Below are 15,426 nucleotides of genomic sequence, written 5' to 3'. Positions count from 1 at the left end.
TGCATAGCCATGGACATCTTGCATAGCTATCCTTAAAGCCTGCATTTGCCTTCTCAAGGCCAATTATTTTATTTCATGGAGATTACCTTTAATTTGACCTCTGATTAGGGGTGGCTGGCAGAAGAAGATTTCATAGGGTGAATATTTGGTTTGGTGGGGGTGCACTTTACTTATACCTGACAATGGGCAGAACTTGTTCTTATCTCAGATGGGTTTCCTGGCAGTAATTCTTTAGTGGCTGTTTGAGTATCTGGTTCATGTTTTCCACTTTTCTCAAACTCTGTGTTTGGTAGGCTGTTTTGTAATTTCCATTTTGTTTTTAACAGCTGTGTTATTATTTCTGTTTCGTGGAATTCCTAGACATTGCATCTTCTGTGTTGTGAAATCCCTTTGGACGTTGCTCACACCCCTCCCAAGTTCCCTTCACACCATCAGATTTGGAGCTGGATGTGCTTATGATGCCCCCTCGCCCCCTGCCATGTGTAAACGTACATCTGTCTTGGTCACCGAACTGGGCACTGCCAGTCACCCTGAGCTGTGGTGGCTCCCGGCACGTGAGTGTCCAGTGGGGGTCAGCCGTGTCCTCACGCTGGCAGGTGCGGGAGCCCTCACAGGCAGGGGGGGCTGTCTGATTTCCATTTCTGGTTTTTATGTGCACCCAATGTGACTTTCAGACACGTATGGAATTCATTCCTTGTGGACTCTGGGATAAAAGGCTCTTTCTTCTTTTGTTTGAGAGTTGATTGTTTTATTTATTTTTTTATTTTTTATTGGATTTTAGGTTTTGGGGTACATGAGCAGAGCATGCAAGACAGTTGCGTAGGTGCGCATATGGCAGTGTGCTTTGCTTTGCTTCTCCCCTTCACCCATATTTGGCATTTCTCCCCAGGCTATCCCTCCCCACCTCCCCCTCCCACTGGCCCTCCCCTTTTCCCCCCAATAGACCCCAGTGTTTAGTACTCCCCTTTCTGTGTCCATGTGTTCTCATTTATCATCACCCGCCTATGAGTGAGAATATGCAGTGTTTCATTTTCTGTTCTTGTGTCAGTTTGCTGAGGATGATGTTCTCCAGATTCATCCATGTCCCTACAAATGACACAAACTCATCATTTCTGATTGCTGCATAATATTCCATGGTGTATATGTGCCACATTTTTCCAATCCAGTCTATTATCAATGGGCATTTGGGTTGATTCCAGGTCTTTGCTATTGTAAACAGTGCTGCAATGAAAATTCGTGTACATGTGTCCTTATAGTAGAACGATTTATAGTCTTTTGGATATATACCCAGTAATGGGATTGCTGGATCAAATGGAATTTCTATTTCTAAGGCCTTGAGGAATCGCCACACTGTCTTCCACAATGGTTGAACTAATTTACACTCCCACCAACAGTGTAAAAGTGTTCCTTTTTCTCCACATCCTCTCCAGCATCTGTTGTGTCCAGATTTTTTAATGATCGCCATTCTAACTGGCGTGAGATGGTATCTCAGTGTGGTTTTGATTTGCATCTCTCTGATGACCAGTGACGATGAGCTTTTTTTCATATGATTGTTGGCCTCATATATGTCTTCTTTCGTAAAGTGTCTGTTCATATCCTTTGCCCACTTTTGAATGGGCTTGTTTGTTTTTTCCCTGTAAATCTGTTTGAGTTCTTTGTAAATTCTGGATATCAACCTTTTGTCAGATGGGTAAACTGCAAAAAATTTTTCCCATTCTGTTGGTTGCCGATTCACTCTAGTGACTGTTTCTTTTGCCGTGCAGAAGCTGTGGAGTTTCATTAGGTCCCATTTGTCTATTTTGGCTTTTGTTGCCAATGCTTTTGGTGTTTTGTTCATGAAGTCCTTGCCTACTCCTATGTCCTGGATAGTTTGGCCTAGATTTCCTTCTAGGGTTTTTATCGTGCCAGGTCTTATGTTTAAGTCTTTAATCCATCTGGAGTTAATTTTAGTGTAAGGTGTCAGGAAGGGGTCCAGTTTCGGTTTTCTGCACATGGCTAGCCAGTTTCCCCAACACCATTTGCTAAACAGGGAATCCTTTTCCCATTGCTGGTTTTTGTAAGGCTTATCAAAGATTGTATGGTTGTAGATATGTTGTGTTGCCTCCGGTGTCTCTGTTTTGTTCCATTGGTCTATATCTCTGTTTTGGTACCAGTACCATGCTGTTTTGATTACTGTAGCCTTGTAGTATAGTTTGAAATCCGGTAGTGTGATGCCCCCCGCTGTGTTCTTTTTGCTTAGAATTGACTTGGCTATGCGGGCTCTCTTTTGGTTCCATATGAAGTTCATGGTGGTTTTTTCCAGTTCTGTGAAGAAAGTCAATGGTAGCTTGATGGGGATAGCGTTGATTCTGTAAATTACTTTTGGCAGTATAGCCATTTTCACAATATTAATTCTTCCTAACCATGAACATGGAATATTTCTCCATCTGTTTGTGTCCTCTCTGATTTCATTGGGCAGTGGTTTGTAGTTCTCCTTGAAGAGGCCCCTTACGTTCCTTGTGAGTTGTATTTCAAGGTATTTTATTCTTTTTGTAGCAATTGTGAATGGCAGTTCGTTCTTGATTTGGCTTTAAGTCTGTTATTGGTGTAGACGAATGCTTGTGATTTTTGCACATTGATTTTATATCCTGAGACTTTGCTGAAGCTGCTTATCAGTTTCAGGAGTTTTTGGGCTGAGGCGATGGGATCTTCTAGGTATACTATCATGTCGTCTGCAAATAGAGACAATTTGGCTTCCACCTTTCCTATTTGAATACCCTTTATTTCTTTTTCTTGCCTGATTGCTATGGCTAGAACTTCCAGTACTATATTGAATAGGAGTGGTGAAAGAGGGCATCCTTGTCTAGTGCCAGATTTCAAAGGGAATGCTTCCAGTTTTTGCCCATTCAGTATGATATTGGCTGTTAGTTTGTCATAAACAGCTTTTATTACTTTGAGATACATTCCATCGATACCGAGTTTATTGAGAGTTTTTAGCACAAAGGGCTGTTGAATTTTGTCAAATGCCTTCTCTGCATCAATTGAGATAATCATGTGGTTTTTGTTTTTGGATCTGTTTATGTGGTGAATTACGTTGATAGACTTGCGTATGTTGAACCAGCCTTGCATCCCCGGGATGAGTTGATTGTTTTAAAGCTTAATGTATGCATGTTTCTATTTTAAAATAATTTTTTTATTTAAAAAAATAAAAATAATAATTTTTATTTTTCCAGTTAGTTCCTGGACTATCTCGGCTGCAAACGCCGGTCTGTTGTCTGACCTTAGAGTCAGTCCAAATCTGGGGATGATGTCTTTTAACAGTACTTTAGTCGTTTCTGGTGCTTTCTCTGTATAGGTAAAAAAAAGCCTCCACCCATCCAGAAAAAATGCATTTGAATACCAGCATGTACCAACAGCCCCCGCCCCCACCAGGCAACTTGGTAATGTCCATAAGCAGGTTTTCACAGGGTGTGCCCTTCATTTTCTGAATCCCCAGGGGTCAAGTGGGCCTTTGTCGTGGGTGGGATGTTCTGGGCACAAGTTAGACATTGTTTGCAAGTGGCTCAGATAATGGCAGTGAGCCGTGGCACATAGAAATGGTGTCCTAGTAATGTTTCTAGTGCCATTTTCCTCCTGTAAGTTTACTGGTGGAATTGTCTTACAAATTTGGGGGCCATCATTTCAGGAATGGCTAGCCTCCTGTTGCAGAATTTCTACCATCATCCCTCAGTGTATTTTCTCCCCAATTGCCTTCATTTAATTGATTAATTAGCTTTAGAAACATCATTTATATCACTCTGCTTCACTCTCTCAACATTCTTCCCAATGTTCCTTACTAAAAGCTCTAATCAGCTTTCAGATACACCTGTATAGGTCAAGGCAACTTTTTTAAAAAGGAGATGGTGCTATTCAAATATGTTACTATAATTACTTTCTTCTTCTACCATGAACTGGCCACCCAAAAACAGAACTATAATTTCAAAAGACACTAAATAATTCAAAGCAGTATGTTAAATATTTTAAATATAGAAATAGTAAAAATGGTGCATTTCTTTCCTCTACAAATTTTTTGCTTGGTAAACATAAAAACTAAAGAGTATATAATTTTGAGGTTCTATATCTAGCATTTTATTCCTTGTTTGTATGAATTCACTTCGTTAGGAATTTATCTTTCCATGAAATCATCAATTCCAGATTTAGAGTTAAGAGAAGTAAACTGAGATAGGTATTATGACTGGAGACTAGGTGGTTTATAGTTCAGCTACGTAGAAATGCTGTCTTTCATTATAATTATTTTCTAAGTCTAATGCTCTATGAAGATTAAATAAGATGGCACTCAGATTGATATGCACCCAAGGAGAACAATGTAACCATTTCTCTAATGTTGGCACTGTGAACTCTTCCTTCTTTCAAAATATTTAAGTTTGGCATCACTGGGAATTACTGAAGAAACTAAAAGATTCCAGGATATGGATTCAGATTTCACAACTCATTTATCTTGAAATGAGATCAAACACTGTATGACACGTTGTTCCTAGAAATAGGTATTTTAACATTTTGAATTAAAAGTATAAAACTTGAAGGTAGAAACTGGTTCTGTCATATTGATCCCAGGAAAAGAGTTACTTATTCTGGTAAGAGTCTAGAACCCAGTGTAAAGTGAAAAATATTAAACTTTATTACAAGAATCAGTGTTTTCCATGGCATCTATTTCTATCTTTACTGGTACATTTGTAATAGTGTGTTGCATAACTATTGAGAGACCTGCTCAGGTACAGCTCTATATAACACCAAAATATAAAATAAAATAAATATAATTATCTTTTAATCTATGAGTGTATCAGTCTAAGTCTGACATGTATTGTCATTGTAGTTTGAGATATCAAAAAGCAACAATATTCAACTTTGTGTATGTCTTTATAAACATCAAAATATTCTATTAATTTAGGAACGGCTATTTATGTTCCAACTTTTTTCAACATTTAGTCCCATATGCCTTTAACCTTTTGATAAATCACTTCAAACTATTTAAAAACTAAAGCAATTTAAAAAATTAAAGTAGACAAATTGAGAAAAGTAACTAGAGTCATCAAATATAAACGATATTTTGGAAAATTTTGACATAAACGGGAAAATGTGGTCAAATGACATTTTCTTTTTTTTAAATGGGAGAAATAACTGCATACTTCTAGGCTGTTGTAAATAATCTAGTAGAGAGAAGAAAATTAAAGAAATAGGAAATGCTGGCGAATGGGGTCTAGTGCACATGTGGAGGAATTAGCTTTAGATAGAAACACAGTTGGTTCACTAAAACAGAGTCCACATTAATACTGTTAAAAGTATCAAGAGGGGAACTGAGAAATCCTTTTCTGATAGCTTCATTTTTTTTGACACAGAGTCTCACTCTCTGTCACCCAAACCAGAGTGCAGTGGTTGGATCTCAGCTCACTGCAACCTCTGCCTCCTGGGTTCAAGCAGTTCTTCTGCCACAGCCTCCTGAGTAGCTGGGACTACAGGTATGCAACACCACCCCCAGCTAATTTTTTTTGTATTTTTTTTTCAGTAGAGATGAGGTTTCACCAAGTTGACCAGGCTGGTCTCAAACTGTTGACCTTCTTACTTCCTGCCTAGGCCTCCCAAAGTACTGAGATTACAGGTGTGAGCCACTGCGCTAAGGCCCTGACAGTTTTAATTTTTTTCAATGACAGAAGTTTTTGCACTGAGACCAATAATAGAAAAAAGCGCTGGAAGTCTGCAGAAAGGAGAGAGAGGTAGGCATCTACTGAGGAGAGCAGAAAAGGAACAAACTGGGGAAGCACAGTGGGACCACCAGGCCACTTTATAGAATGTTTGAGGTTCACAGGGAGCAAGCATTTTACCAACGCCATTTAACTGCTCTGTACAGCAGGGAATAGGTGGAAAGTTGGATTAATTAGTGCTGTGACTTGCCAAGTGAGATACAAGCAAGAGAGATAAGGGTGATTGCATGGAAGTGACAATAATGACAGTGGAATTTAAACTGCATAATGAGCAAAAGGGAAATAAGGATGAAAGTGCATGCAAAGTAAGTAGAATCATGAGAATGGCCTTTTCAGTAGGTTTTCAGGATTTCCAAAGTCTGAGATGTAAAGGGAATGTGCAGGGAAAGAAAAGGAGATGGTCGTAAATGAGGTAAAGAAAATTGAAATTAGAACAGGACTGTGTTTTTTAGAAATGGCACGTAAGGGTAGTTGAGACAAGTGGAAGACAAAAATCTTTCTTTTTCCTTTTTTTTGGAGACTGTGTCTTACTCTCTTACCCAGACTGGAGTACAGAGGTGCAATCTCAGCTCACTGCAACCTCCCAGATTCAAGTAATTCTCCTGCCTCAGTCTCCTGGAAGAGAATATCTTCATAGAAGAGGAGCTCTAGGAACTGGGAATGCAGGAAATTGAAATAAGTATAAACTAATAGCCAAGAGTTCAGAGATAATTGGGGGGCCAGGAACAAACATTTGAGATATTGGGCTTTTGAGGGAGTTGCCACTGATGACAGCATCAGTGAGAAATGAGATTTGAAAATGAAGGATTGTTCAGAGAAGAAAGGAGGGATGATGTGAAAGCCACATGAAGGGAAATGGAACAAGAACCCCGACTCCAGGCTTGAAGGTAAGAAGGCTGCAGGACAAGAACAAACAAAAAAAGTGATGGCTTGAGAGTGCTTGGGGAGAAGCCATTTCCTCAGGAAAGTACTTAAGAGTAAAAATATAATTACTATTGTCAATGAAACTATTAGCTCTTGAAAAATAGGACAGGATTGTAATTTTTTTTTCTTCTGCAGAATCCGGCATAATGTGTTGCACTTAGCAAAAAATCTTTGTTAAATGGATTTCATTTTATTGTACTATCAATTTACTTCTGCCATTTAAACAATTGCTGGTTACATTGGACTCAAACTCACAAAATAAAATTACAATACAATGGGTATTTCATTTTACTCTGTTAGAAATATCTACTAACCACTGAAGTTGCAAAAGGAAGATGAAAATATAGCTGTAAGGAATTTATGGTTAATAATGTTGCTGGAATAATTAAAATGGCAAAGAGACTAAATACTTTGCATTGAAGACTAGCTCAAAAATTTTGTAGGTGGTAGGTGAATGAGGTGGAGATAAACACTTATAGAGAACAAATGATACTATGATACATACAATAAGTTAAAACTAAAATACAATTACAGAAATCCTAAGGTTGGCATTCACAACACATAAGATCAAGCAATTATCCTGATGAATTTGCAAAGACAAATAGAGCTAAGAGTAAACTTCCTCATTTTTGCTGATGGTCTTCCTCCTTAAATATTCTTACTAAGTGAATTCCATACATCTGTATATTTTTGTGAGATATCGGTGAGAAATATTTAAGTACATATAATTACATTTGTCTTTTTTTGTATCCTAAAAAAATTAAATTGAAAATTGATAAATCTCTTTCCATTTGTTAGATGGAATCTTAGTCCTTACAGCCTGCTACATTAAAAAAAGCAATAGAAATTTTGTCACAGTTCTGGAGGCTGGGAATTTCAAGATCAAGATTTTAGCAAACTTGGTGTCTGTTGAGGAACTGCTTTCTGGTTCATAGATGGCACCGTCTCCTTGAATCCACTTGGTGAAAGGGGCAAACGAGCTCCCTTATTGCTATTTAAAATAGGAGCACCAGTCCCAAAGGCCCCACTTATTGCTTTCATCACCAGAGAGGTTAGATTCCACAGAAATTCAAACCATCATCAGAGAATATTACAAACAACTCTATGCACATAAACTAGTAAACTTGGAAGAAACGGATAAATTCCTGGACTCCTGTGTCCTCCCAAGCCGAAACCAGGAGGAAGCTGAAACTATGAATAGACCAATAACAAGGTCTGAAGTTGATGCAGCAATTAAGAGCCTACCACACAAAAAAATCCCAGGTCCAGATGGGTTCACAGCCGAATTCTACCAGTCACACAAAGAGGAGCTGGCACCATTCCTTCTGAAACTATCCCAAATAATCCAAAAATTGGGAATCCTTCCCAAATCATTTTATAAGACCAGCATCATCCTGATACCAAAACCCGGCAGAGACTCAACAAGAAAAAAAAAAACTTCAGGCCAATATCCATGATGAACATAGATGCAAAAATATTCAATAAAATACTGGCAAACCGTTTGCAACAGCATATCAAAAAACTTACCCATCATGACCAAGTAGGATTTATCCCAGGGATGCAAGGCTGGTTCAACATACGGAAGTCTATAAATGTAATTCACCACATAAACAGAACCAAAACCAAAAACCAGATGATTATCTCAATTGACGCTGAGAAGGCCGTTGACAAAATTCAACAGCCCTTTATGCTAAAAGCCCTCAATAAACTCGGTATTGATGGAACATATCTCAAAGTAATTAAAGCTATTTATGACAAACCAATAACCAATATCATACTAAATGGGCAAAAACTGGAAGCATTCCCTTTGAAATCTGGCACTAGACAAGGATGCCCTCTTTCACCACTCCTATTCAATATAGTACTGGAAGTTCTAGCCATAGCAATCAGGCAAGAAAAAGAAATAAAGGGTATTCAAATAGAAAAGAGGAAGCCAAATTGTCTCTATTTGCAGACGACATGATAGTATACCTAGAAGATCCCATCGCCTCAGCCCAAAAACTCCTGAAACTAATAAGAAAATTCAGCAAGGCTCAGGATACAAAATCGATGTGCAAAAATCACAAGCATTCCTATACACCAATAACAGTCTGAAAGAGAGCCAAATCAAGAACGAACTGCCATTCACAATTGCTACAAAAAGAACAAAATACCTAGGAATACAACTTAGAAGGAATGTAAGAGATCTCTTCAAGGAAAACAACAAACCACTGCTCAACGAAATAAGAGAGGACAAACGGAGAAACATTCCATGTTCATGGTTAGGAAGAATCAATATCATGAAAATAGCTATACTGTCCAAAGTCATTTACAGATTCAATGCTATCCCCATCAAGCTACCATTGACTTTCTTCACAGAACTGGAAAAAACCACCATGAACTTCATATGGAACCAAAAGAAAGCCCGCATAGCCAAGTCAATTCTAAGCAAAAAGAACACAGCGGGAGGCATCACACTACCAGACTTCAAACTATCCTACAAGGCTACAGTAATCAAAACAGCATGGTACTGGTACCAAAACAGAGATATAGAACAATGGAACAGAACAGAGGCATTGGAGGCAACACAGCATATCTACAACCATACAATCTTTGATAAACCTGACAAAAACAAGCAATGGGGAAAGGACTCCTTGTTTTATAAATGGTGTTGGGATAACTGGCTAACCATATGCAGAAAGCAGAAACTGGACCCCTTCCTGACACCTTACACTAAAATTAACTCCAGATGGATTAAAGACTTAAATATAAGACCCGGTACCATAAAAACCCTACAGGAAAATCTAGGCAAAACCATCCAGGAAATAGGAGTAGGCAAGGACTTCATGACCAAAACACCAAAAGCATTGGCAACAAAAGCCAAGATAGACAAATGGGACCGAATCAAACTCCACAGCTTCTGCACGGCAAAAGAAACAGTCACTAGAGTGAATCAGCAACCAACAGAATGGGAAAAAATTTTTGCAGTCTACCCATATGTCAAAGGGCTGATATCCAGAATTTACAAAGAACTCAAACAAATTTACAGGAAAAAAACAAACAAGCCCATTCAAAAATGGGCAAAGGATATGAACAGATACTTTTCAAGAGAAGACATACATGAGACCAACATACATATGAAAAAATGCTCATCATCACTGGTCATTAAAGAGATGCAAATCAAAACCACATTGAGATACCATCTCATGCCAGTTAGAATGGCGATCATTAAAAAATCTGGAGACAACAGATGCTGGAGAGGATGTGGAGAAATAGGAACACTTTTACACTGTTGGTGGGAGTGTAAGTTAGTTCAACCATTGTGGAAGACAGTGTGGAGATTCCTCAAGGCCTTAGAAATAGCTATTTCCTTCGACCCAGCAATCCCATTACTGGGTATATATCCGAAAAACTATAAATCATTCTACTATAAGGACACATGCACACGAATGTTTATGGCAGCACTGTTTACAATAGCAAAGACCTGGAACCAACCCAAATGCCCATCCACGATAGACTGGATTGGGAAAATGTTGCACATATACACCATGGAATATTATGCAGCAATCAAAAAGATGAATTAGTGCCCTTTGTAGGGACATGGGTGAATTTGGAGAACATCATTCTCAGCAAACTGACACAAGAACAGAAAATAAAATACCGCATATTCTCGCTCATAGGCGGGTGATAAAAAAAATAGAACACATGGACATAGGGAAGGGAGTACTACACACTGGGGTCTACTTGGGAGAATAGGGGAGGGACAGCTGGGGGGGAAGAGGGAAAGAAATGCCAAATGTGGGTGAAGGGGAAGACGGCAGCAAAACACACTGCCATGTGTGTACTTATGCAACTATCTTGCATAATCTGCACATATACCCCAAAACCTAAAATGCAATTTTAAAAAAAGAAGCGAATCTATTCTTTTTGGTATAGTCTTCATCCAAGATTTCAATTTTATTTCTCTCCTCCATGGGAAACTACTCTTCTGGTTTGATATGTTTTTGAATATATACGCAGTGTTTAGAAATAATCTTTGTTTTATATGTAATTGGTAACTTATTAATTTAATTTAATCTGCTATTACGTCATATAAATTATGTCCAAGAAGTATTTCATATTCCTTTGCTCTTCAGGCAACTGGGTTTATATCTATGCATGTTTATGTATTTCCAGCGGGTTTATTGGTTCTAATTGCATTCTGGAGTTCATAATGTATATCCACCACATTTTAACATTAATTTATTTAGTAATAAGCACGTTATTTCCCTCCAAAAACACCACCACCGAAAATAGTGATCATGCACTCTCAGACATGCTCCACCATTTTACTATGACAGTCAACACTCACAACAGTCATGAATCTTATTGAGAATTTCTATGGGATATAAAATGGATCAGTAGGGTAGGTCATTGGGTACTTGCATTCTTAATTTGGCTAAGTATTACCAGATTGCTTTTTGGAAAATCTTCGCCAGTTTTCATAAGACCACAAGCAGTGCCTAAGAATTTTTCCTAGTGGGTGATATTTTGATATCCTGTTGTTTTATGATTTTGTTTTGGCAGTAAAGAATAACATTTACATTAAATTTTTTTCCTATGTAAAATGAAGAGATTTTGATACCCAAAATATTCTAGCTTGGTAAGATTAATTTTAATGCTTAGATTAAGGCCTTGCTTCACTGAGGGTACTGAAGACATGCATGTAATTACTAAAGCAAGATGTAGGCTAAATCCATTCATATTTTAAGAACATAGTTTAAAAATTGTTCAGCACACTTCATTATCTGTTGCCTTTGATAATTTAAAATTAATACATCAAAGCCCAGTTCTCTTAGTAATAAAGTAGACTATATAAGACTATTCTCCTAACATTAATAATTATAAACCATTGGCAAACTATAATTTAAAATGAAAACTATTTTGTAAGCACTGAAGAAGGACCAATGGCAGACAGAAACTGGACAAGATGATCTATCCCTCAGAAAAAAAAAACAGCTTAGGTTTTTTTATTTATATGCTTTTTACCTGATGGTACTTCAGTGCACACAGCGCTGGGTGGATAGATGCCACTCAGAAAGCCACAGTTTAACTGGATTTGGGATTCAGAGTGTTGAGTTCGGAAATGCTAAAACATATCTGAAAGTTGAGAGAGGAAATCCCCTAAAGAATCCCAGATATAAAATACGCTAAATTTTGTTGAGTCTTGCCAAGATAACCATTTTCTGCAACAAATAGTGATAAATTAAGTCAACATTAACCGGAGAAAAAAAATAGAACACAGATTCTCAACAACATGTCATCTAAGATATCCAGCATAAAATAAAATGTTAACAGACACAAAAACACACTGTGGAGTGTGTTTGTGTGGGAATGCTAAAACATATCTCAAAGTTGCGAGAGGAAATCCCCTAAAGAATAGCAGATATTAAATATGCTGAATTTTGTTGAGTCTTGCCAAGATAAACATTTTCTGCAACAAATAGTGATAAATTAAGTCAACATTAACCGGAGAAAAAAAATAGAACACAGATTCTCAACAACATGTCATCTAAGATATCCAGCATAAAATAAAATGTTAACAGACACAAAAACACACTGTGGAGTGTGTTTGTGTGGGAATGCTAAAACATATCTCAAAGTTGCGAGAGGAAATCCCCTAAAGAATAGCAGATATTAAATATGCTGAATTTTGTTGAGTCTTGCCAAGATAAACATTTTCTGCAACAAATAGTGATAAATTAAGTCAACATTAACCGGAGAAAAAAAATAGAACACAGATTCTCAACAACATGTCATCTAAGATATCCAGCATAAAATAAAATGTTAACAGACAAAAAAACACACTGTGGAGTGTGTTTGTGTGGTGAGTGGTGTGTGAGTTTGTGAGGTGTGTACATAGTGTAGCATGTGTGTGTGGTGAGTGGTCTGAGTCTGTGTGAGGTGTGTGCACTGTGGACTGTGTGGAGACTGGTGCATGGTGTGTGTCTGCATGAGGTGTGTACACAGTGGAGTGTGTGTGGTGAGTGGTGTGGGTCTGTGAGGTTGTGTGCACTGTGGACTGTGTGGAGACTGTGGTGCATGGTGTGTGTCTGCATGAGGTGTGTACACAGTGGAGTGTGTGTGTGGTGAGTGGTGTGGGTCTGTGTGAGGTGTGTGCCCTATAAAGTGTGTGTGGAAACTGTGGGGTGCATGGTGTGTGTCAGGAGTGTGCACTATGGAGTGTGTGTGATGTGTGAGTGGTGCATGGTGAATTACTGTGACGTGTGTACTGTGGACTGTGTGTGGTGAGTGATGTGTGTCTGTGAGGTGTGTGCACTGTGGAGTGTGTGTGATGAGTGGTGTGTGTCTGAAAAATGTGTGCACCATGGACTGTGTTTGTGAGTGGTGTGTGTCTGTATGAAATGTGTGCATTGTGGAGTGTGTGGTGACTGGTGCGTGTCTATCTAAGATTTTTGAACTATGCAGTGTGTGTGGTGGCGGATGTCTGTATAAAAGGGGTGTATTGTGGAGTGTGTGTGGTGTGTGTGGTGCGTGGTGTGAGTCTGTTAGGTGTGTGCACTGTGTAGTGTGTGGGTGTGGTGAGTGGTGTGTGTGTGTGAGGTGTGTGCAATGTGGAGTGTGTGTGTGGTGAGTGCTGTATGTGTGAGGTATGTGTACTGTGAAATGTGTTTGGTGAGTAGTGCTTTTGAGAGGTATTTGCACTGTGGGGTGTGTGTGATGAGTGGTGTGTGTCTGAGATTTGTGTGCACCGTGGAGTGTGTGTGTTTAGTGGTTTGTGTCTGTATGAGGTGTGTGCACTGTGGAGTGTGTGGTGACAGGTGTGTGTCTTTGATTTTTGTGTGCACTCTATAGTTGGTATGTTGAGTGGTGTGTATTTGGGTGTGCACTGTGAAGTGTGTTGGTAAGTGGTGTGTGTCTTTGAGGTGTGTGGACAGTGGGTTATGTGTTTTGGTGAGTGGTGTGTTTCTGTGTGAGGTGTGTGCACTGTGGAATGTGTGTGGAGTGTGTGTGTTGAGTAGAGTGTAAGAGCTGTGTGAACTGCAGTGTGTGTAATGTGTGTTTTGTGTCTGAGGTGTGTTCACTGTAAACCCTGTGTGGACTGTGTGTGGTGAGTGCTGTGTCCATGTGAGGTGTGTGGTCTGTGGAGTGTGTGTGGCGTGTGGTCTCTGTCTGTGAGGTGTGTGCACTGTGGAATGTATGAGGGTGATGAGTGGTGAAAGACTGTGAGGTATGTGAAATGTAGTGTGTTTGGTGAGTTGTGTTTGTCAGGTGTGTGCACTGTGGAATCTGAGTGGTGAGTGCTGTGTGTCTGTGAAATGTGTTCACTGTGGAGTTGATGTGTGTGGCAAATGTTGGTCTGTGAGGTGTCTGCACTGTGGATTTTGTGTGTGCAATGCATGGCCTCTGTGAGGCGTGTGCACTGTGAAGTCTGCATGGGATGAGTGGTTTGTGGCCTTGAGGTGTGTGCACTGTGCAGTGTGTGTGCATAACGAGTGGTATGTTCCTGCGTGAATGATGTACACTGTGTAGTGTATGCAGTTAATGGTGTGTCTGTGTGAGGTGTGTGAACTGTGTAGGGTGTGTGTGGTGTGTTGTGTCTTTGTGACAAATGTGCGATTTGGAGTCTGTGCTGGCTGCTGTGTGTCTGTGAGGTGTGTGCACTGTGAAGTGTGTGTGTGTAATGAGTGGTATATGCCTGTTTGAAAGCTTTGCACTGTGTAGTGTGTGTTGTGAGTGATGTGCATCTGTGTGAGGTGTGTGAACTATGGAGTGTGTGTGGTGAGTGTTGTGTCTTCGTAAGTTGTGTGCAATTTGGACTGTGTCGGGTAAGCAGTGTGTCTGTGAGCTTTGTGCATTGTGGTGTGTCTGTGTGAGCAGTGTATTGTGGCATGTGTAAAGTGTGTTGTGTAAGGTTTCCTTTTGTGTGAGTTGTGTGCTGTGGAGTTTGTGTGTGGTGTGTCTAATGTGTGTGCAGTGTGGATTGTGACTGGTGTGTTTGTAGTGAAAGATGTGTGTCTTTGAGGGGTGTGTATTGTGTGTAAGAAACGTGTATAATGCATGTTTTGTTCCTGTGTGTGATGTGTGCAATGTGAAGTGTGTGGTTAGTGTGTGTCTGTGTGATGTGTGTGCACTGTGGAGTGTGCAGTGAGTGGTGTGACTTTGAGAGGTGTGTGCACAGTGGAGTGTTTGTGTGTTGAGTTGCTTTTGTCCCTGTGAGGTGTGTGCACTGTGCAATTAGTGTGGGGTTAGTGGTGTGTCTGTGAGAGGTGTGTGCACTGGGGGTTATGTGTTGTGAGTTGTGTGTCTGGGTGAGGGGTGGGCACAGTGGAGTGCGTGTGGGCAGTGAGGTGTCTGGTAGGTGTGTGCCCTTTGGTATGTGTGTGATAGTGGTGTGTGAGGGGCGTGTATTGTAGAATGTGAAGTGTGTGGTAAAAAGTTTCTGTGTAAGGTGTGTGCACTGTAGAGTGTGTGGGTTGTGTGGCGTGTGTTTGAGGTGTGTGCACTGTGGACTTCATGGTGCATAGCATGTGTCTGGTGTGTGCACTGTGGATTGTGTTTATGAGGTGAGTGGTGTGTCTGGTGTAAGCACTGTGCAGTGCAGTATTGTAGAACTGTGTGAGGTGTGCACACTGTTAAATGTGTCTGGAGTGTGTAATCAGTGGAGTGTGTCTGTGAGCTGTGTGAACTGCATAGTGTGTGTGGTGTGTGGTATGAGTCAGGATTGTTCACTCTAAACTGTGTGGTGTGTGTGTGGTGAGTGCTATGTGACTTTAAGGAATGT

General features: G+C 39.7%; 1 long non-coding RNA gene across 2 annotated transcripts in view; it reads right to left on the bottom strand.

The window, feature by feature from the left end:
• LOC118152155 (uncharacterized) overlaps positions 1-15,426 on the bottom strand; it is a 42,330-nt gene that overhangs the window by 10,975 nt on the left and 15,929 nt on the right. The gene's annotated exons all lie outside the window — the stretch shown is intronic.

Source organism: Callithrix jacchus, chromosome 3, assembly GCF_049354715.1.
Source record: "Callithrix jacchus isolate 240 chromosome 3, calJac240_pri, whole genome shotgun sequence".
Lineage (NCBI taxonomy): Eukaryota > Metazoa > Chordata > Mammalia > Primates > Cebidae > Callithrix > Callithrix jacchus.
The sequence above is the reverse complement of the archived record's forward strand: the minus strand, read 5'-3'. Positions and strand labels throughout refer to the sequence as shown.